General features: G+C 42.2%; 1 non-coding gene across 1 annotated transcript; it reads right to left on the bottom strand.

The window, feature by feature from the left end:
• Positions 1-12,540: 12,540 nt before the first annotated feature.
• LOC121567214 lies at positions 12,541-12,593 on the bottom strand. Its single transcript, XR_006001066.1, has one exon. It is a non-coding gene; the product is annotated as a U7 small nuclear RNA (small nuclear RNA).
• Positions 12,594-21,118: the final 8,525 nt, after the last annotated feature.

Genomic DNA, 21,118 nt, shown 5'->3' with positions numbered 1-21,118 from the left:
GACATGGGAGAATTTGGGAAGGTTGAATACCAGGCGGGTTGCAGCATTCTGGATAAGTTGCAGGGGTTTGATGGCACAAGCGGGGAGCCCAGCCAAAAACAAATTGCAGTAGTCCAGATGGGAGATGACAAGTGCCTGGATAAGGACCTGCGTCGCTTCCTGTGTGAGGTAGGGTCGTACTCTATGGATATTTTAGAGCATGAACCTGCAGAAGCTATTCACTGCTTTGATGTTTGCGGAGAACGACAGGGTGGTGTCTAGGGTCACGCCAAGGTTCTTTGCACTTTGGGAGGGGAACACCGTGGAGTTGTCAACTGTGATGGAGAGGTCTTGAAGTGGGCAGGCATTTCCCGGCAGGAAGAGCAGCTCCGTCTTGTCAAGGTTGAGCTTGAGGTGGTGGGCCGACATCCAAGCTGAGATATCTGCCAGGCATGCAGAGTTGCGTGTCAGCACCTGGGTGTCAAAAGAGGAGAAGAACAAAAGTAGTTGAGTGTCATCCTCATTACAACGATAGCAGAGACCATGTGAGGAATGATGGAGCCGAGTGACTTGGTGTATAGAGACAAGAGGAGAGGGCCTAGAACCGAGCCCTGGGGGACACCAGTAGTGAGAGTACGTGGTGCAGACACAGATCCTCTCCACATCACCTTGTAGGAGCGGCCTGCCAGGTAGGATGCAATCCAAGAGTGAGCAGAGCCTGAGATGCCCAGCCCTGAAAGGGTGGAGAGGAGGATCTGATGGTTCACAATGTTGAAGGCAGCGGATAGATCTAGGAGGATTAGAACAGAAGAGAGAGTCAGCTTTGGCAGTGTGGAGAGCCACCGCGACACAGAGAAGAGCGGTTGAGTGACCCATCTTGAAGGCCGACTGGTTAGGGTCAAGAAGATCGTTCTGAGAGAGAAACCGTGAGAGTTGGTCAGAGACGGCACACTCAAGTGTTTTGGAAAGAAAAGAAAGAAGGGATACTGATCTATAGTTTTTGACGTCATAGGAGTCGAGTGTTGGTTTCTTGAGGAGGGGAGCGACTCAGGCCATTTTGAAGTCCGAGGGGAAGCAGCCAGTGGTCAAGGATGAGTTGATGAGAGAAGTGAGGCATGGGAGAAGGTCTCAAGAAATGGTCTGGAGAAGGAAGGACGGGATGGGGGCAAGCGGGCAAGTTGTCGGGTGGCCGGACCTCACTAGTCGCAGGATTTCATCTGGAGACAGAGGGGAGAAAGAGGCCAAGGCATAGGGTAGTTCTGTGTGAGTGGGACTAGCAGACTCAATAGGAGCGAATGTCGTCAACCTTCTTTTCAAAGTGGTTGTCAATGTTGGAGGATTAAGGAGGGAGGAGAAGGTGGAAAATAGTTTCCTAGGGTAAAGGCAGAAGCTTGAAATTTAGAGTGAAGGAAAGTGGCTTTAGCAGCGGAAACAGAGGAAGAGAACGTGGAGAGGGGGAAGTGAAAGAAGTTTAGCTTTCCCCTATTTTCTATGTTCCGTAAGCTCGCAATGAGTCACTCAGCGACGGAGCAGGAGGGGGGGGCTGAGCCGGCCGGGAGGAAAGGGGGCAGTGCGAGTCATAGGATGCGGAAAGGGAGGAGAGTAGGGTCGAAGAGGCAGAAACAGGAGATAGGAGGGAGAAGGATTTAGCAGAAAGGAGATGATAGGATAGAAGAGGAGAGAGTAGTGGGAGAGAGAGAGCGAAGATTGCGACGGTGCATGACCATCTGGGTAGGGGCTGAGTGGCTAGGGTTGGAGGAGAGACAGAAAAGGAAACAGATTAGAGACCTGGAGGGGGGTTGCAGTGAGATTAGTAGGCGAACAGCCTCTAGTAAAGATGAGGTCAAGCGTAATTGCCCTGACCTTTAATCATGGTTGATGTGTTAACAATCATCTGCAAGTTATGAGCAGTCAGCAGTTCACACACCAAGTAGGCTACTGGGAAGACAGACGGCACTTAAAGTAGATGGCCCTAGCTAGCAAAAAGACAGTACTAGGCAACAACAGATTAAGACAAAAATTATACTTATCACTCCTGAGTCCTCTAGCTATAGAATGAAGAACAGATGAAGGGTGTTACATAAAGGCCTGGTGTGTGTGCGTGTGTATTTGTGTGTTACTTGACCCCGGGAGGTCAGACTAAATGAGACGACCCTGATAATGCTTCTGGGCTTTTCAGACAGGTGTAATGGGCCCCCAGGACCTAACCGGCTGACATTAAAAAGTGGATGGAGCTACAGGACCGAGCTGTCATTAAACTGTTTTTATCACAATAAGACACAGGGAAGTCTGTTGAAGTGTTAGAGAATGCAGGGCTGTGGAGAGAGAGAGAGAGAGAGAGAGAGAGGAGAGAGAGAGAGAGAGAGAGAGAGAGAGAGAGAGAGAGAGAGAGAATTTTCACAGCCAACAGTGAGTTGAGTTGGCTCTCAAATGACTGCGGTCCATTATGCCAAACATCTATAATAATTACACTCTGTAACAAACAGTCTTTTGCCAGCAATACCTAAGACCCCGAACATTACATGCCCTCTTCAGGCTAACCCTAGAAGCCCATTATAAAGGAAATCCTCTTCAGGATCCCCAGTGTCCATAGCGTCTACTCATCAACCTTTCTCCCCTCATCAAGAGATCCAGAGGTGAGGTGGGGATCCTCTCCCAGGGAGGCTCACCTGACAGTAGGCAGGGAGCGGGGACGTGCAGGGCAGGTGGATAAAAGCCTGCTGCTCTCCCGTAGGGGGTTCATGTCTCCATGCTCTTACTGATCTGACCACTGATGACAGTCGGCCCAGTATTACCTCCTTCTCCTCTCCCTGCCTCCCATCTCATTTTACATATTTAGTCATTTAGCAGACACTCTTATCCAGAGCGACTTACAGTTAGTGAGTGCATACATTATTTCTTTATTTTTCATACTGGCCCCCCATGGGAATCGAACCCACAACCCCGGTGTTGCAAACGCCATGCTCTACCAACTGAGCTACATCCCTGCCAGCCATTCCCTCCCCTACCCTGGGTCAATTGTGCGCCGCCCCATGGGTCTCCCGGTCACGGCCGGCTACAACAGAGCCTGGATTCGAACCAGGATCTCTAGTGGCACAGCTAGCCTTAGACCACTGCGCCACTCGGGAGATCTCGTGGATCATGTTAATAAATGATGCCCCTGGACAGCATTTAATAGAGTGAAACGCTGCTGTCCAGAACCATGGAGAAGGTGTCACCACGCTCATTTCAAACCGCTCAGCAACATGCTAAATTAATAACGAGGAAACCGTTTAAGTCAATGAGCCACCTCTCCAGTCTCCTGCACCTGCAATGAAAGCTAACATCCCTGGTAGAGATGGCCACAGAGGTGGCAACAGAAGGAGAACCACAGTATGGCTGCTTCGGTAGCATCTACATATGAAAGGTGCTTATCCAACCCTGACTGTTGGACTCGACATGCTACTACATCACCAAGTTAACACGCAAACCTTTTTTCCGCATTCTTTATACTAATGGTCATTAAGCATAGTCCAGATGAGCTAGGGGCACAAACAGTTGATGGGAGTCATTTTCTGCCCACCATTACTGGAATTAGTGCTGAGTTAGTGATGGGCTGGAACAAAAGCCTGCAGACCCTGTAGCTCCAATTGTGAACGCATAAAACTGTAACACACACACACACCGGGCTGGGACCGATCCCATGCCTGTTGTAAATAAAATATAAATAAAACTATGTTTTTCCTCCTGGTAGTAGTGAGTTAAAGCTCTCTGTAACTAATCCCAGAGCTGCTTTACTCCTGGCTGGACTCTAGATTGAGTTAAAGCCATTGACATCCACTGACCTCCACATCCAGTCACTGTGAGTTACTGAGCTAACCAGGACTTCACTGTAACTTACCATAATACTAGCACATTTGTTTTTGGATTAGATATATTAATTATGCTCCATTCATTACTAATATAACCTATCAGATGCTGAGAAACTTGGGACAATGAAACACCTGGTAAGCTCCTTTTGGACGTCCAAAACCGTTCATAATGAGCTTCCAAGTGGTTAATACGAGTGGGAAACTCATAATTGTTCCTGAGTTGGATAGTTCAGAGCTTCCTACTTTCTAGTAGCACATGAATAGGGGATGATAGTGATGGTTCTACATTACTGATGACTAATCATTGAACTGAAACAAAACAAGGAAGTGAAACCACAGTGATACTACCCACTGGGCAAAAACTGGTTGCAAAAAGTCATCGACATAAGGGAATTTTGTATTTTTTTCACCAAACTTTTAACCAAAATCCAATGACAGGGTGACATTCTTTGTTGATTTCACGTTGAATTCATGTTAGTTGATAACTTAACCAAATGTAAATAAAAACTGTGCCCATTGGGTAGAGTGACCTTGGATCAGCAGCAGAAGCTGACTGAAGGAGCCTGCAATGACTAACACATTCACTAGCACTCATCTCTCTCTCTCCCCTTCTCTTTCTCTCTCCCCCTCTTTCTCTCCCTCTTTCTCCCCCACTCTCTCCCTCTCTCTCCACTTCTCTCCCTCCCTCTCTCTCCCACGCCATCCTTTTCATTCAAATATGTATTGGCCTCTTTTTTTTGTCTTAGGCCTTTAAATTTGTCTATAAACTCTGTCCTCTGTATTTGTTTTTTGGAGGCAGTACAGATGTGAGAAATCCCCCTAAGAAGCTTACCGTACGCTCTCCTTTTGCATATAGCTAGGCTCCGGCTGGACCTGCGATAACGCAGTGAGAGAGAAAGACTATTAATGTGGCCCACCGGCTTATAACCCTCAATATAACAGTCATTATGGGTTCATCTAGATAGGAAAGGAGTGTTTAAGACACTTTTACTGAGAGGGGAGTAAACTCAGTACCCGGAAAATACACTGCTGGGTTGATGATGAATAAACACTTGTTTTGTTTGAGAGAGAGAGAAAGAGAGCCAGAGCACGGGCAAAACAAAAAGTCTCTCTCAGGTAATCACCTACGACACAATGAATGTGCATGGAACGTGATAAGCACACTACCACAATGCACATTAAACATGTGCAAATGTAGTTCAGGTTTTCAAAAGCAATCCAATAATCTCTCTGCATCAGCATTTCCTCTTCAAGAGCTCTCTTCAAACAGCCAGAAATGAAGCGTCAAAATGTGGCCAGGATTTTTTTTTTTAATGAGAGCAGTTTGTGGACGAAGATAATGCAATGGAGTCTGCAGAGATAATACTATTGTCATACAGAGAAATTGGAGAGAGTACAACTTTTGATAGAATACATCATTACATTGAAATCCGAGGAGTACTGTTCCAGCCCTCGAGGGATGCAGTCCCTGCTGGTTTTAAGTTCCCCCTGTTACAGTGGCTTGCGAAAGTATTCACCCCCCTTGCCATTTTTCCTATTTTGTTGCCTTACAAAAAAACAGAACTTGAGCGTGCATAACTATTCACCCCCCCAAAGTCAATACTTTGTAGAGCCACCTTTTGCAGAAATTACAGCTGCAAGTCTCTTGGGGTATGTCGCTATAAGTTTGGCACATCTAGCCAGTGTGATTTTTGCCCGTTCATCAAGGCCAAACTGCTCCAGCTCCTTCAAGTTGGATGGGTTCCACTGGTGTACAGCAATCTTTAAGTCATACCACAGATTCTCAATTGGATTGAGGTCTGGGCTTTGACTAGGCCATTCCAAGACATTTAAATGTTTCCCCTTAAACCACTCAAGTGTTAATTTAGCAGTATGCTTAGGGTCATTGTCCTGCTGGAAGGTGAACCTCCGTCCCAGTCTCAAATCTCTGGAAGACTGAAACAGGTTTCCCTCCAGAATTTCCCTGTATTTAGCGTCATCCATCATTCCTTCAATTCTGACCAGTTTCCCAGTCCCTGCCGATGAAAAACATCCCCACAGCATGATGCTGCCACCACCATGCTTCACTGTGGGGATGGTGTTCTCAGGGTGATGAGAGGTGTTGGGTTTGTGCCAGACATAGCGTTTTCCTTGATGGCCAAAAAGCTCAATTTTAGTTTCATCTGACCAGAGTACCTTCTTCCATATGTTTGGGGAGTCTCCCACATGCCTTTTGGCGAAAACCAAACGTGTTATGGACAGATACTCCAATCTCCGCTGTGGAGCTTTGCAGCTCCTTCAGGGTTATCTTTGGTCTCTTTGTTGCCTCTCTGATTAATGCCCTCCTTGCCTGGTCCGTGAGTTTTGGTGGGCGGCCCTCTCTTTGCAGGTTTGTTGTGGTGCCATATTCTTTAAATGTTTTAATAATGGATGAAATGGTGCTCCGTGGGATGTTCAAAGTTTCTGATATTTTTTTATAACCCAACCCTGATCTGTACTTCTCCACAACTTTGTCCCTGACCTGTTTGGAGAGCTCCTTGGTTTTCATGGTGCCGCTTGCCTGGTGGTGCCCCTTGCTTAGTGGTGTTGCAGACTCTGGGGCCTTTCAGAACAGGTGTGTATATATATATATACTGAGATCATGTGACAGATCATGTGACACTTAGATTGCACACAGGTGGACTTTATTTAACTAATTATGTGACTTCTGAAGGTAATTGGTTGCACCAGATCTTATTTAGGGGCTTCATAGCAAAGGGGGTGAATACATATGCACGCACCACTTTTCAGATAATTATATTTTAGAATTTTTTTGAAAGAAGTTATTTTTTTCATTTCACTTCACAAATTTGTACTATTTTGTGTATGTCCATTACATGAAATCCAAATAAAAATCAATTTAAATTACAGTTTGTAATGCAACATAATAGGAAAAACGCCAAGGGGGATGAATACTTTTGCAAGGCACTGTACTTCATTGGTCAATAATTGTTATTGATAGGCAATAGATTTCACACACCTGTTCAAATTCTGTCTGATTCCAAGTCAAGGTTGAAGAAGTTTGGAGTTTTCCACAAACGTGTACTCTGTGGCCCTTTAGAACCAGTGTTAAACAACCCTAGTAGAGATCATCCAAATTGACTACGAGCAGGAGCATTTCTCCCTCTTCAATTCCCTTTTACTCCCTCAACATGACCTCTAACTGCACTCTATGGACATACAGTGGGGGAAAAAAGTATTTAGTCAGCCACCAATTGTGCAAGTTCTCCCACTTAAAAAGATGAGAGAGGCCTGTACAGACAAATTAAAAAAAAAAAATCAAGAAAATCACATTTTTAATGAATTTATTTGCAAATTATTTACATTTACATTTACATTTTAGTCATTTATCAGACGCTCTAATCCAGAGCGACTTACAGTTAGTGCATACATTTTCATACTGGCCCCCCGTGGGAATCGAACCCACAACCCTGGCGTTGCAAGCGCCATGCTCTACCAACTGAGCTACAAGTATTTGGTCACCTACAAACAAGCAAGATTTCTGGCTCTCACAGACCTGTAACTTCTTCTTTAAGAGGCTCCTCTGTCCTCCACTCGTTACCTGTATTAATGGCACCTGTTTGAACTTGTTATCAGTATAAAAGACACCTGTCCACAACCTCAAACAGTCACACTCCAAACTCTACTATGGCCAAGACCAAAGAGCTGTCAAAGGACACCAGAAACAAAATTGTAGACCTGCACCAGGCTGGGAACACTGAATCTGCAATAGGTAAGCAGCTTGGTTTGAAGAAATCAACTGTGGGAGCAATTATTAGGAAATGGAAGACATACAAGACCACTGATAATCTCCCTCGATCTGGGGCTCCACGCAAGATTTCACGCTGTGGGGTCAAAATGATCACAAGAACGGTGAGCAAAAATCCCAGAACCACACGGGGGGACCTAGTGAATGACCTGCAGAGAGCTGGGACCAAAGTAACAAAGCCTACCATCAGTAACACACTACACCGCCAGGGACTCAAATCCTGCAGTGCGAGACGTGTCCCCCTGCTTAACCCAGTACATGTCCAGGCCCGTCTGAAGTTTGCTAGAGTGCATTTGGATGATCCAGAAGAGGATTGGGAGAATGTCATATGGTCAGATGAAACCAAAATAGAACTTTTTGGTAAAAACTCAACTCGTCGTGTTTGGAGGACAAAGCTTTGGGGCTGTTTTTCTGCAAAGGGACCAGGACGACTGATCCGTGTAAAGGAAAGAATGAATGGGGCCATGTATCGTGAGATTTTGGGCAACGAAGGAGTGGCTTCGTAAGAAGCATTTCAAGGTCCTGGAGTGGCCTAGCCAGTCTCCAGATCTCAACCCCATAGAAAATCTTTGGAGGGAGTTGAAAGTCCGTGTTGCCCAGCGACAGCCCCAAAACATCACTGCTCTAGAGGAGATCTGCATGGAGAAATGGGCCAAAATACCAGCAACAGTGTGTGAAAACCTTGTGAAGACTTACAGAAAACGTTTGACCTGTGTCATTGCCAACAAAGGGTATATAACAAAGTATTGAGAAACTTTTGTTATTGACCAAATACTTATTTTCCACCATAATTTGCAAATAAATTCATTAAAAATCCTACAATGTGATTTTCTGGAAAAAAAATTCTCATTTTGTCTGTCATAGTTGACGTGTACCTATGATGAAAATTACAGGCCTCTCTCATGTTTTTAAGTGGGAGAACTTGCACAATTGGTGGCTGACTAAATACTTTTTTTCCCCACTGTATATTAATATACTGAATCTGTGTGTTTCCAAGGAGAGATGGGGAAAAACTCTAGGTTATTTGGGCTTAATCTAGTTGAATGTACGAAGTGAGTTTTTATAAATATAATCTGTTTTAATGACGCTGCTGCTACACGGCAAAATGATTCAATGTCTCTTCTCCATAAATCATTCTAATTACATCACTATGAGTGCTTGTTTTATTTACGAGCAGAAATATGTGCATGTGATTAAACTTGTCAATATCCTGGTAGTGTGAGGGCATTGGAATGGAATGGGAACGGTTTGGGGCGGCATTCCCACACGGATCTCACGCCTGGAGTGGGGAAATAGGGATGTACAGATGTAGGATCTTAATTTGATCACCCTGTTGCAGGAGAACTTTCCTGCAGGAAATTAAAAACTTGTAGTGTATTTGAGGTTTAAAAATGGTCTTGAAGTTTGTAATTTCCATTTAGAAATGTCTGACTTGATCTTCCCTTACGAAAAATGTATCAAACCCTACAGAAATGTCCATTAATTATAATTCACATAATAATTCACATTTCCTGTTGCTGCATGATTATTTTCCTGCTGTAGCAAACTGGCTCACATTAATTGACTTCGGAAAGTATTCAGACCCCTTGGCCTTTTCCACATTTTGTTAGGTTACAGCCTTATTCTAAAATGTATTAAATAATTTTTTCCCCTCAGCAATCTACACACAATACTCCATAATGACAAAGCAAAAACAGGTTTTTAGAAATTATTGCTAATTTATTAAAAATTACATTTACATACATTTTCAGACCCTTTACTCAGTACTTTGTTGAAGCACCTTTGGCAGCGATTACAGCCTCAAGTCTTCTTGGGTATGACGCTACAAGCTTGGCACACCTGTATTTGGGGAGTTTCTCCCATTCTTCTCTGCAGATCCTCTCAAGCTCTGTCAGGTTGGATGTGGAGTGTTGTGGTACAGCTATTTTCAGGTCTCTCCAGAGATGGTTGATCGGGTTCAAGTCCGGGCTCTGGCTGGGCCACTCAAGGACATTCAGTCCGTGCCGCTGAAAAACATCCCCACAGCATGATGCTCCCACCACCTTGCTTCACCGTAGGGATGGTGCCAGGTTTCCTCCAGATGTGACACTTGGCATTCAGGCCAAAGAGTTCAATCTTGGTTTCATCAGACCAGAGAATCTTGTTTCTCATGGTCTGTGAGTCTTTAGGAGCCTTTTTGGCAAACTCCAAGCGGGCTGTCATGTGCCTTTTACTGAGGAGTGGCTTCCGTCTGGCCACTCTACCATAAAGGCCTGATTGGTGGAGTGCTGCAGAGATGGTTGTCCTTCTGTAAGGTTCTCCCTTCTCCACAGAGGAACTCCTGAGCTCTGTTATAGTGACCATCGGGTTCTTGGTCACCTCCCTGACCAAGGCCCTTCTCCCTCGATTGCTCATTTTTTTGGTATCCTTACCCAGATCTGTGCCTCAACACAATCCTGTCTCGGAGCTCTACGGATAATTCCTTTGTCCTCATGGCTTGATTTATGCTCTGACATGCACTGTCAACTGTGGGACCTTATATAGACAGGTGTGTGCCTTTCCAAATCATGTCCAATCAATTTAATTTACCACAGGTGGACTTCAATCAAGTTGTAGAAACATCTCAAGGATGATCAATGGAAACAGGATGCACCTGAGCAAAATTTAGAGTCTCATTGCAAAGGGTCTGAATACTTATGTAAATAAGGTATTTTTGTTTTATTTTTAATACATTTGCTAAAATTTCTAAAAACCTGTTTTCGCTTTGTCATTATGGGGTATTGTGTGTAGATTGCTGAGGAGTTTTTATTTAATCAATTTTAGTATAAGGCTGTAACGTAACAAAATGTGGAAAAAGTAAAGTACATCTGTACTCACTTATCCTTTCCTAATGCACTTTAGTTTTCATTCCCAGGGGAATGGATACAATACGTACAGTTTATAGGTGTTGTGAGACCACATCAAATCACATTTGTTGTGGCCCGCAGTTGAATCATTTTCTTCAATAATAACCCACTCTGTTGCTGATCCTGCAACACTGGCAGAAACAGATAACCATCCACTCAATAGCATATCTGAGTAAAAGGTATTGATCTCTTTCAGATTAGAAAAGGAATGTGTGTGAGTTACTGTAGAAATGATTGACATTGTCAGACCCCCAAAGCACTCAGCAAGCTATTTAAACATCATGGGTCATGTGAATCTAATAATCTAAACATAACAAGCCAGAGTAAGCCACAGCTAGACGTTGACAGAGAGAGGAAGGGACAGACACACACACACACACCAGGTCCGAGACAACTGAACTTTAGAAATGCTGACACACACCATGGCTTGTCAGTCAACATCATAAGATCTTCATCAAACACACCATGGCTTGTTAGTCAACATCATAAGATCTTCATCAGACACACCATGGCTTGTCAGTCAACATCATAAGATCATCATCAAACACACCATGGCCTGTCAGTCAACATCATAATATCTTCATCAGACACACCATGGCTTGTCAGTCAACATCATAAGATCTTCATCAGACACACCATGGCTTGTCAGTCAACATCTTAAGATCATCATCAAACACACCATGGCTTGTCAGTCAACATCATAAGATCTTCATCAGACACACCATGGCTTGTCAGTCAACATCATAATATCTTCATCAGACACACCATGGCTTGTCAGTCAACATCATAATATCTTCATCAGACACACCATGGCTTGTCAGTCAACATCTTAAGATCATCATCAAACACACCATGGCTTGTCAGTCAACATCATAAGATCTTCATCAGACACACCATGGCTTGTCAGTCAACATCATAATATCTTCATCAGACACACCATGGCTTGTCAGTCAACATCATAAGATCTTCATCAGACACACCATGGCTTGTCAGTCAACATCATAAGATCATCATCAAACACACCATGGCTTGTCAGTCAACATCATAAGATCTTCATCAGACACACCATGGCTTGTCAGTCAACATCATAAGATCGATTTACAAAGCAAGAAAAACCAAATAAAGAACACTGAAGCTGAGAAGAAACCCAATGGCAACCCAGAGGGAGTCAGTCAGTCCTCCACCTCAGTCAGTCTTCCACCTCAGTCAGTCTTCCACCTCAGTCAGTCCTCCACCTCAGTCAGTCCTCCACCTGTCAGTCCTCCACCTCAGTCAGTCCTCCACCTCAGTCAGTGCTCTTTTGTGAGTCAGCAAAAGGTAGCGAGACCCCTAGGTCTCTGAAGCTCAACAAGAAGGATAAAACTACTCTACTGTGTGTGCACACAGCTGTTGTTGTGAGGTATGGAGGGATTTATATACTATAGAAGTCACTGTATTGTTTTTGCAGACTTAACTGTAGTATACTTAAGCAATAAGGCACGAGGGGGTGTGGTATATGGCCAATATACCTCGCCTAAGGGCTGTTCTTACGCATCAAGCATCGCGGAGTGCCTGGATACAGCCATTAGCCTTGGTATAATGGCCATATACCACAAACCCCCGAGGTGCCTTATTGCTATTCTTTTTTACATTTTTAGTCATTTAGCAGACGCTCTTATCCAGAGCGACTTACAGTTAGTGAGTGCATACATTTTCATACTGGTCCCCTGTGGGAATCGAACCCACAACCCTGGCGTTGCAAGCGCCATGCTCTACCAACTGAGCTACAGGGGACTATATAAACTGGTTACTAAAGTAATTAGAGCAGTAAAAATAAATGTTTTGTCATACCCATGGTATATGGTCTGCTATACCACGGCTGTCAGCCAATCAGCATTCAGGGCTGGAACCACCCAGTTTATAATGTAGTATTTACAGTTTATTACTATAGTTTAAAAACAACTATAGCATATACTATAGTAATTACTGTAGTGTTTTTGCAGACTTTACTGTAGTATTTACTATAGTGTTTTTGTTTTATTATCTTCGACATAGAAGTGGGGGCTTTCTCCTTGAGGAAACCTACTGGACAAATATTAAAAGACCACATTTTCCATAACTTGTAGGTAGGTAGATCTGGAGTCTGAACAGATAGTGCAGAGCTTCTACTCTTTTCTATAACCTGTAGGGAACACGATATGGTCTATACTTGGCATGTAGGTTTCTCACTCATGGGAGGCACAAACTGGGATATGGGGAATGGGAATGGATGGGATATATGCGAATTAAATACTGTAGTATTACTATAGTTAAAACAATGTAGTGTTTTTGCGGACATTACTGTAGGATTCAACAGTTTACTACATACGTTTATAGTAAATACTATACATGATCAAGGGATACTAGTGTGTAGTATATTATTCTACAGTATACGACTGTGGAAAAACCCACCGTTGATTGACAATCTTATGTGTATTGCGCAATCACCTTTTGCACACGGCCTTGCGCTCCCTCTCGTGGTTTCACGGACTTGAGTTATAAGTGCACCATTCCACCTGATGCAAGCTGATGTGTGTGTGTGTGTGTGTGTGTGTGCGCGCAGCTCTATTTATTTTTTCCCACTGTTTATTCTTGTGTTGTGTACACCAGTGTGCGTAAGAAGACCACACACACACGTTTGCTATACAACACTATGCCTTGTAATAAATAATTGACAGTTTGCATGGATCTCCTGGACTTAGCCTTTTCCTTCTAACTGAGGAAGTACATCTGTAGTTATATGCCAGTCAAGCCAAGTTATGCATCTAGTGTTCCACAACTACACCATTTTATAGTAAGCACTACATGATCGAGGTATACTACAGTGTGAAGTATAGTATTCTACAGTATACTACAGTTTATTACAGAATTTTATAGTAAGAACCATAGTATTCTATAGTAAACTGTAGTGTTTTTTTAAATGTAGGTTGGTTGATGGAATGCAACATCTGCAATGTAGCAAAATCGTACACCGCTGTATGTAAATCAGAGTAGCACTGAAAAGTCCTTAAAAGGGTTGTGCTTTGTGCCACTGTTTACATGGTTTAGATACCTACTCTTACTGTAGTTCTGTGGTCCACTGGGTTGTTAAAAGTTTTTTTTGTGGTGCTGTACTGTGTACCAATGTATCTGTGTAATGTTTTTATGGGTCTGCTTGTTGACTTGTGTGGTACTTTAGAGCAGTTTTTCCCAACTCCGGTCCTCGAGTACCCCCAACAGCACTCATTTTTGTTGTAGCCCCGGACAAAAACACCTGATTCAACTAGAATGAGGTGTGCTTGTCCGGGGCCACAACAGAAATACACTACCGGACAAAAGTTTTATAACACCTACTCATTCAAGGGTTTTTCTTTATTTTAACTATTTTCTACATTGTAGAATAATAGTGAAGACATCAAAACTATGAAATAACACATATGTAATCATGTAGTAACCAAAAAAGTGTTAAACAAATCATAATATATTTTATATTTGAGATTCTTCAAAAAGCTACCCTTTGCCTTGATGACAGCTTTGCACACTCTTGGCATTCTCTCAACCAGCTTCACCTGGAATGCTTTTTCAACAGTTTTGAAGGCGTTCCCACATATGCTAAGCACTTATTGGCTGCTTTTCCTTCACTCTGTGGTCCGACTCATCCCAAACCATCTCAATTTGGTTGAGGTCGGGGGATTGTGGAGGCCAGGTCATCTGATGCAGCACTCCGTCACTCTCCTTCTTGGTAAAATAGCCCTTACACAGCCTGGAGGTGTGTTGGGTCATTGTCCTGTTGAAAAACAAATGATAGTCCCACTAAGCCCAAACCAGATGGGATGGCGTATCACTGCAGAATGCTGTGGTAGCCATGCTGATTAAGTGTGCCTTGAATTCTAAATTAATCACAGACTGTGTTACCAGCAAAGCACCCCGACACCATAACACCTCCTCCTCCATGGGAAATACACATGCGGAGATCATCCATTCACCCACACCTCGTCTCACAAAGACACGGCGGTTGGAACCAAACATTTCAAATTTGGACTCCAGACCAAAGGACACATTTCCACAGGTCTAATGTCCATTGCTCGTGTTTCTTGGCCCAAGCAAGTCTCTTCTTCTTATTGGTGTCCATTAGTAGTGGTTTCTTTGCAGCAATTTGACCATGAAGGCCTGATTCACACAGTCTTCTCTGAACAGTTGATGTTGAGATGTGTCTGTTACTTGAACTGTGTGATGCATTTATTTGGGCTGCAATTTCTGAGGCTGGTAACTCTAATGAACTTATCCTCTGCAGCAGAGGTAACTCTGGGTCTTCCATTCCTGTGGCGGTCCTCATGAGAGCCAGTTTCATCATAGCGCTTGATGGTTTTTGCGACTGCACTTAAAGAAACGTTCAAAGTTCTTGAAATGTTCCGTATTGACTGACTTTAAAGTAATGATGGACTGTAGTTTCTCTTTGCTTATTTGAGCTGTATATACATATAAATATATACAGTGGGGAGAACAAGTATTTGATACACTGCCGATTTTGCAGGTTTTCCTACTTACAAAGCATGTAGAGGTCTGTAATTTTTATCATAGGTACACTTCAACTGTGAGAGACGGAATCTAAAACAAAAATCCAGAAAATCACATTGTATGATTTTTAAGTAATTAATTTGCATTTTATTGCATGACATAAGTATTTGATACATCAGAAAAGCTGAACTTAATATTTGGTACAGAAACCTTTGTTTGCAATTACAGAGATCATACGTTTCCTGTAGTTCTTGACCAGGTTTGCACACACTGCAGCAGGGATTTTGGCCCACTCCTCCATACAGACCTTCTCGAGATCCTTCAGGTTTCGGGGCTGTCGCTGGGCAATACGGACTTTCAGCTCCCTCCAATGATTTTCTATTGGGTTCAGGTCTGGAGACTGGCTAGGCCACTCCAGGACCTTGAGATGCTTCTTACGGAGCCACTCGTTAGTTGCCCTGGCTGTGTGTTTCGGGTCGTTGTCATGCTGGAAGACCCAGCCACAACCCATCTTCAATGCTCTTACTGAGGGAAGGAGGTTGTTGGCCAAGATCTCGCGATACATGGCCCCATCCATCCTCCCCTCAATACGGTGCAGTCGTCCTGTCCCCTTTGCAGAAAAGCATCCCCAAAGAATGATGTTTCCACCTCCATGCTTCACGGTTGGGATGGTGTTCTTGGGGTTGTACTCATCCTTCTTCTTCCTCCAAACACGGCGAGTGGAGTTTAGACCAAAAAGCTCTATTTTTGTCTCATCAGACCACATGACCTTCTCCCATTCCTCCTCTGGATCATCCAGATGGTCATTGGCAAACTTCAGACGGGCCTGGACATGCGCTGGCTTGAGCAGGGGGGACCTTGCGTGCGCTGCAGGATTTTAATCCATGACGGCGTGGTGTGTTACTAATGGTTTTCTTTGAGACTGTGGTCCCAGCTCTCTTCAGGTCATTGACCAGGTCCTGCCGTGTAGTTCTGGGCTGATCCCTCACCTTCCTCATGATCATTGATGCCCCACGAGGTGAGATCTTGCATGGAGCCCCAGACCGAGGGTGATTGACCGTCATCTTGAACTTCTTCCATTTTCTAATAATTGCGCCAACAGTTGTTGCCATCTCACCAACCTGCTTGCCTATTGTCCTGTAGCCCATCCCAGCCTTGTGCAGGTCTACCATTTTATCCCTGATGTCCTTACACAGCTCTCTGGTCTTGGCCATTGTGGAGAGGTTGGAGTCTGTTTGATTGAGTGTGTGGACAGGTGTCTTTTATACAGGTAACGAGTTCAAACAGGTGCAGTTAATACAGGTAATGAGTGGAGAACAGGAGGGCTTCTTAAAGAAAAACTAACAGGTCTGTGAGAGCCGGAATTCTTACTGGTTGGTAGGTGATCAAATACTTATGTCATGCAATAAAATGCAAATTAATTACTTAAAAATCATACAATGTGATTTTCTGGATTTTTGTTTTAGATTCCGTCTCTCACAGTTGAAGTGTACCTATGATAAAAATTACAGACCTCTACATGCTTTGTAAGTAGGAAAACCTGCAAAATCGGCAGTGTATCAAATACTTGTTCTCCCCACTGTATATAAATATATATATAAATATATATATATATATATATATATATATATGTACTTAAAAAAAAGAAAAAAAAAGAATATATATATATATATATATATATATTTCCCTTTATTACTTTCCAACCCCACCACCCCTTCCCTAATTGGAGTAAACCAGTGAACAACAATGCTTAGGCCTCTACTTCCAGTTTATACATACTATATACATTTTATGGACACAGTAAATTTTACAATAATTCAATTTTGTTTGTTTTTACTCCTGAACTTCCTCTACCCTCAACCTCTCCGATCATTTTCATGATGTCCATCCGGTTTGCTTCTACAGTGAGGGGAAAAAAGTATTTGATCCCCTGTTGATTTTGTACGTTTGCCCACTGACAAATAAATTATCAGTCTATCATTTTAATGGTAGGTTTATTTGAACAGTGAGAGACAGAATAACAACAAAAAAATCCAGAAAAATACATGTCAAAAATGTTATAAATAGATTTGCATTTTAATGAGGGAAATAAGTATTTGACCCCTCTGCAAAACATGACTTAGTACTTGTTGGCAATCACAGAGGTCAGACGTTTCTTGTAGTTGGCCACCAGGTTTGCACACATCTCAGGAGGGATTTTGTCCCACTCCTCTTTGCAGATCTTCTCCAAGTCATTAAGGTTTCGAGGCTGACATTTGGCAACTCGAACCTTCAGCTCCCTCCACAGATTTTCTATGGGATTAAGGTCTGGAGACTGGCTAGGCCACTCCAGGACCTTAATGTGCTTCTTCTTGAGCCACTCCTTTGTTGCCTTGGCCGTGTGTTTTGGGTCATTGTCATGCTGGAATACCCATCCATGACCCATTTTCAATGCCCTGGCTGAGGGAAGGAGGTTTTCACCCAAGATTTGACGGTACATGGCCCCGTCCATCGTCCCTTTGATGCGGTGAAGTTTTCCTGTCCCTTAGCAGAAAAAACACCCCCAAAGCATAATGTTTCCACCTCCATGTTTGACGGTGGGGATGGTGTTCTTGGGGTCATAGGCAGCATTCCTCCTCCTCCAAACACGGCGAGTTGAGTTGATGCCAAAGAGCTCCATTTTGGTCTCATCTGACCACAACACTTTCACCCAGTTCTCCCCTGAATCATTCAGATGTTCATTGGCAAACTTCAGACGGGCCTGTATATGTGCTTTCTTGAGCAGGGGGACCTTGCGTGCGCTGCAGGATTTCAGTCCTTCACGGCGTAGTGTGTTACCAATTGTTTTCTTGGTGACTATGGTCCCAGCTGCCTTGAGATCATTGACAAGATCCTCCCGTGTAGTTCTGGGCTGATTCCTCACCGTTCTCATGATCATTGCAACTCCACGAGGTGAGATCTTGCATGGAGCCCCAGGCCGAGGGAGATTGACAGTTATTTTGTGTTTCTTCCATTTGCGAATAATCACACCAACTGTTGTCACCTTCTCACCAAGCTGCTTGGCGATGGTCTTGTAGCCAATGTCTACAATCTTGTCCCTGACATCCTTGGAGAGCTCTTTGGTCTTGGCCATGGTGGAGAGTATGGAATCTGATTGATTGATTGCTTCTGTGGACAGGTGTCTTTTATACAGGTAACAAACTGAGATTAGGAGCACTCCCTTTAAGAGTGTGCTCCTAATCTCAGCTCGTTACATGTATAAAAGACACCTGGGAGCCAGAAATCTTACTGATTTGAGAGGGGGTCAAATACTTATTTCCCTCATTAAAATGCAAATAAATTTCTAAAAATTTTTTTGTCAAAAAATTATGTTTTTCTTAATCAATTAGTATATTTGAGTTTAACCACAATATTTGTTGCATTATTTGTTCTGTCGTTTCTGGAGGATTAAATTGAAATTGCAACCAACTTTCTATGGCTTGTTTTAGAAATAGTGATATTTGGGAGATTATTTCCTTTTCAAATAACTGAAAGTGAGAGGTTGTAATCTAAATAAAAGGAAAAAGGCCATTCTTGAACATTGGGTGAGACAATCTTACTAATTTGCTAGAGAACCAGTTCGGATTTAAGTATAACTTTTGTATGACTGAAGCTTTTAGTGATAGGTCTAATGCTTTAATATTTAATCATTTCTGTCCTCCGAATTCATATTCATTATTTAAATAGGCCCTTTTAATTTTGTCTGGCTTGCCGTTCCAAATAAAATGGAATATGCTTTTCTCATATATAATTTAAAAAACGGTTTGCTAGGCGTAGGCAAGACCATAAGCAAATAGGTAAACTGGGATAATACTAAAGTAAATATTGGGTCAGGGTAATTTTTTCACAAATTGACAGGTATTTACCTTACCGTGGTAGCAAGATCTTATCTATTTTTGCTAACTTTCTATTAAAATGTATTGGAGTGAAATCATTTATTTCATTTGGGATATGTATTCCGAGTATATCCACATCACCATCAGACCATTTTATCGGTAAACTACATGGTAATGTAAATTTTTTATTTTTTGTGATCCAATATGTAATATAGTACATTTATCATAATTTGGTTGAATCCAGAGAGGTTAGAAAATGTATCTAGATCCTCTATGAGGCTGTGGAGGGATTCAAGCTGTGGATTTAAAAGAAAACATGAATAATCAGCGTACAATGACACCTTTGTTTTTTAAGCCCTGGATTTCTAATCCCTTGATATTATTGTTGGATCAGATTCTATTAGCTAATGTTTCAATGGCCATAATAAATAGATATGCCGATAGCGGACAACCTTGTTTCACTCCTCTTGACAGTTTAACATTTTCGGAGTAATAGCCAATATTTACTATTTTACACCTAGGGTTACTGTACATGATTTTAACCCATTTTATAAGAGATTCTCCAAAATTGAAATGCTCCAGGCATTTATATATAAACCCCAGTCGTACTTTATCAAATGTCTTTTCAAAGTCTGCTATGAATAGCAGGCCTGGTTTCCCAGATTTTTCATAGTGTTCTATTGTTTCCAGTACTTGCCTTATATTATCTCCAATGTATCGTCCATGTAGAAAACCTGTCTGATTAGAATGAATAATGTCCGACAATACCTTTTTAATTCTATGCGCTATACATTTTGCTAGAATTTTTGCACCACAACACTGAAGTGTAAGGGGCCTCCAATTTTTTTAATGGACTGGATCTTTATATTTTCCATTTGTATCCTGTTTCAGTCATAATGAAATCAGACCACCTTCTTGAGTGTCTGATAATCTACCATTTACATAGGAGTGGTTAAAACATGCTAATAACGGTCCTCTGAGTATATCAAAAAAGGCTTGGTATACCTCGACTGGTATGCCATCCAACCCTGGAGTTTTCCCGGACTTAAAGTCTTTAATTGCATCCAGAAGTTCCTCCTCTGTAATTTCACCTTCACAGTCTTTCTATATGGCTGTTAATTTTACAATAGAAAAAACATCTCTACAATTCGCTTAAGTTAGAGGAGATGGAGGCGACTGAAACTAAAACATATGCTTATAGTACTTTGTTTCCTCCTTCAAAATATAATTTGGTGAATCATGGGTGACTCCGTCATTTGTAACCAGTTTCAGTAAATTCTTTTTGGTAGCATTTCTATGTTGAAGATTAGAAAATAATTTGGTGAATTTTTCCCCATATTCCATCCAGTTTGCTTTATTTTTTATAATATATTACACTTGATCTTTCTTGAATAAGTTTCTCCATTTCTTTTTGTTTTTCCTCTAATTTATTCTGAGCCTCTATGTTACAGTTTTTATTGCTATCTATCTGTTCTGTTTGACCTTCTATTTCCTTTGTTAGTATGGACTATTTTCACCTAAATTGCTTTTGTTTTCGAGATGAGTACTGAATTGTATGGCCTCTAAAGGCACATTTAAAAGTGTCCCATACAATAAGGAATTTGCTGTACCTATGTTATGTCGGAAAAAATCAGTTACAAATTCCTCTGTCCTAGTTAAAAACAAGTTATCATCCAATAGGCTTTGATTAAATTTCCAATATCCTCACCCACGTGGAAATTCAGTAAGAGTAATGTATATGCCAATTATATGATGGTCCGACCGCATTCTGTTCCCTATCAACACTTTTTTAAACTTGGACTTGGTCTTTTACCAAATAGGGCTATCTTCTGTATACCCCCCCCCCTCCCCCCCTACATTGTCACAACACAACTGATTGGCTCAAACGCATTAAGAAGGAAAGAAATTCCACAAATTAACTTTTAAGATGGCACACCTGTTAATTGAAATGCATTCCAGGTGACTACCTCATGAAGTTGGTTGAGAGAATGCCAAGCGTGTTCAAAGCTGTCATCAAAGCAAATGGTGGCTATTTGAAGAATGTCAAATATAAAATATGTTTTGATTTGTTTAACAGTTCTTTGGTTACTACATGATTCCATATGTGTTATTTCATAGTTTGGATGTCTTCACTATTATTCTACAATGTAGAAAATAGTCAAAATAAAGAAAAATCCTTGAATGAGTAGGTGTTCTAAAACTTCTGACCGGTAGTGTATGTGCTGTTGGGGGTGCTGGAGGACCGGA

Source organism: Coregonus clupeaformis, chromosome 5 (genome assembly GCF_020615455.1).
Source record: "Coregonus clupeaformis isolate EN_2021a chromosome 5, ASM2061545v1, whole genome shotgun sequence".
Classification (NCBI taxonomy): Eukaryota; Metazoa; Chordata; class Actinopteri; order Salmoniformes; family Salmonidae; genus Coregonus; species Coregonus clupeaformis.
The sequence above is the reverse complement of the archived record's forward strand: the minus strand, read 5'-3'. Positions and strand labels throughout refer to the sequence as shown.